Raw genomic sequence first — 3,574 nt, 5'->3', positions numbered from 1 at the left:
GCTGTCAGCGGGGCGCGGGGCGCGGCGGGCGCCGAGCGAGAAGAGCCCGCGCCCCTGGCGGCGAGGCGCTGCCCGGCCCTGCCCAGCCCGGCCCTGCCCTGACGGGGCCGCGCCGCCCTCACACACACGCCCGCCCGCCGGGCTGCGGCGGCCCCTGGGGCAGAGGGCACTCGGGAGGGACGCGGCCGCCCGCCGAGGGGAGGATGCGCCGGGAGCCTTGGCCGTGTGCGCCCCCGGTCTGGGCCGGCGGCCGGCCCCGATGAGAGCCCTGCCGTACCCCGGCCGCGCTACTCACGGTGCGGTGCGGTTTGCATCGCAGCCGTACGGACCGGCTGAGGTCACTTGGTCTGTTCAGCCTGGAGAAGAGGAGACTGAGAGAAGACCTCATCGCTGTCTACAGCTTCCTCATGAGAGGAAGCGGAGGGGCAGGCACTGATCTCTTCTGTGGTGACCAGTGACAAGATCTGAGGGAATATCATGAAGTTGTGTCAGGGGAAGTTTAGGTGGATATCAGGGAAAGGTTCTTCACCCAGGGGGTAGTCGGGCACTGGAACAGGCTCCCCAGAGCAGTGGTCACAGCACCAAGCCTGACAGAGTTCAAGAAACGTTTGGACAACACTCTCAGGCACATGGTGTGACTCTTGGGTCTGTCCTGTGCAAGGCCAGAAGCTGGACTTCAGTGATCCTTGTGGGTCCCTTCCAACTCAGGATGTTCTGTGAAAATCACTCTCCTGCCACTCGGCACCTGCCCAGGCACAAGCTTGCACATTGGTGCTGGTTGTTGACATAAAGAGAGCAGTGGGCAGACGGGAGGCCGATGTCCAGGGTCAGCGAGTGAGCTTTCTGTGGTGAAGACAGAACATCAAATGGCAAAGAGCAGCACCAGCTCCTTAATGTGCCCATCTGCAGCCAAACATCACATATACATGGGTATTTGTCATGTCCAGTGTTTATGAATAATGTTCAGGAACTGTTGTTACATGATAAAACTGTCGTCTTGCAGAGCTTTCTTAAAAAAAAACCCCTTTCCATCTGTTTTTATGCAACAGACTCAGATATTTCACTGACATGGAGTCTGTGATTTAAATACAGACCAATGGATACCCACATACCCACCAAGCTACGAAAGGGTTTCAAGGAGCATTTAAATCCGGCAGTGTTATGTGTAATGAATCTTCCTGCTTTCCCTAATTCATTTGCAGTAAGTGTGGGCATGATATAAAGGCCAAAGAGTAAGTAAATGTAAGTAAGTTTTGGTGTCCAAAATTATAAAGAGATTAAAATGTCCCTCCTAGTTAACTTGTATCATCTATATGACCAAGAAAATACAATTTCCACACGACCCTGGAATCCCTGCCCCAAGTGAATGCTGAGACCAAACAGCTGATTAGCCGCCCACCGCTGTCACTCGGCTCTGATCAACCTGCGCTAAAACCCTTTTTCGTATGCTAGCTGAGGTCTGCGGTGGTTAATGATTCACAGGCACACTGCCATCTGGAGTACTGACAAAAACCTTCAAGACGGCAAGATAAACACTGAGGAACTCGGACTGTATTTTGAACAGCAAAAAGTGAACTATTCATTTATCATAAAGATTTTCCAGGCTGTTTTTAAACATTTTAATTTTAATAATTCAAATTTCTAGTATTCTCCTGGTTTGTTTTAATAGAGATGTGTACAGTTTTTTGTTAATTCAGCTGTCTTTTGGTGTCTGTAAGATTATGTTTGATGTTTTGGAGGGCAAGGGATACACACACATGTGTATCCAGTCTGATAAGTGAAGGACACTGCGTTTTGCCACCAGACACTTGCAGCTACACAATCTGTTATATGTCATGCAGTGAGATTGCTCAACCCTTCCTTTGGATGCTTAGGAGCTTTCTGTGCCCAGTTCTGGTCTGTGTGACTCTGGCAGCAAGAATTCGGCTCCAGGGAGTGCCACTGTAGAGGTGCTAAGGTACAGAGGTGCATAGTTGTGCCAGGAGCTCCAAGCGGATGCAACGTGGTACTGGTTTGACTGAAACAGGAAATAAATCGCGTGTGGTAATAAAGAAAATAATACTATAAGTAGATTCCAGATGATGGAGAAGTTCAGAGGAAAGTGAGGTGAATGGCTCCCTGCTCTGAAATGTCTGCTCAAGTCCCAGGACTGAACCTCCAGTCTCACTTGCTGCTTAGATTTAACATCTGAAAAATCTTACATTGGTGAGTGCATTGCCAGGTTTTTTTCCCCAATGAACACAATCTTTTGAAGTTTTAATCACTAAGAAAAAAGTCTTTTTCCTCTGTTGTAATGCAGAGGAGAAAGTAAAGAAATCCACGCAGCAGGGAAAGAGTCTGGAACATGTGGCAAGATGTTTTACTTGTATCGCAGTATTTTGCACTTACTATAGTGCCTTTGATCCAATGGCCTTAGAGTATTTTATGAATTATGAGTGATTTTTGATCTTTTTGTTTCCCAATCCTGATGAAAAAGGCTTTGTCATGTTTTTTTTGCCAGAGTAAACTGATTTGCTTGAGGTTGAGATTATGCTCAAACTGTAAAGCCAGAAACAAAGCCAGGATGGCAGCTCAGGTCACTGTGCTCTTCCTCTGTGCCTTCTTTCAGACCCATCTTGCCTTCCAAAAGGGAACAGAGTCCAAAAAATAGGGATTCAAAATCACAGGTTGCCCCTATGTTTACATGGTAAAAATTGTAAAGACCCTAGATAACAGAAGGATGAGCTCAGGATAAATACACAGGCTACTTTATTAAACCATTTGAAGCACACTGGATTATGTTTGCACATAACACACCTGCTGTGATGCTAAGGACTAAGATCTGTTTTTGTTAAAATGCCATCCAAATTTCATCAGGAACATATTTTTCATTAAAATGTTTCAACGGAGCTGGTCTCTGAGGCATCTGAGCGGCAGTGGATAAAATACTGGGTTTCCTTGCCATGAGAGTTGGTTTCCCTGGAGAGGGAGAAACTAATAAAGAAGGGACAGGAGAACAAGGGAGCAGATGAATACTCATTTAGTCCACAACCATAATGTTGAGAACAAAATTAATTTAGACACTGAAGAATGCAAAGAGGGAGTGACCTTTAATTGCTGATCCGTAGCACCAGCCACCAGTGCGATAAACAAGCAGGGAGCATGCAGATGGATCCCAACTACGTGCATATTCCAGGTAGCTGCTGTGCTGAGGTGGCCCGTGTGGATGAAACATTAAAGACAGCCATGGCAGGAAGGTCAGGTAGGAAAAAGCATCATGGCCTGTAAAAATGGGATTACGTGTCTTCCAGCTGCTGGCAGCTGTGCAGAAAGCACTTGCACATGTAGTGATGGATGGTGTCAGGGGCTGTGGGCTGTCAGGGGCTGCTCAGCCAGGCCAGGGCAGCCACGCTGACTCCAGCCACAAGCTGAAACAGATCTGCTTGATTTTACCCAAAATAAGTTATGGGTACTTATATGAAGGGCACCGTCACCAGATTGGCTGTGTTGGTGGTTTTCAGTGGGCATAAGGTGCTATGTTGGTTTCCCCACTGCCAGCACAGTTGGATTGGGAAGAAAATGTCTTTTTCTTCCG

The sequence above is a fragment of the Neopelma chrysocephalum genome, unplaced genomic scaffold (genome assembly GCF_003984885.1).
Source record: "Neopelma chrysocephalum unplaced genomic scaffold, ASM398488v2 Primary Assembly neopelma1_25, whole genome shotgun sequence".
NCBI lineage: Eukaryota > Metazoa > Chordata > Aves > Passeriformes > Pipridae > Neopelma > Neopelma chrysocephalum.
This window is presented reverse-complemented; position numbering follows the sequence as displayed.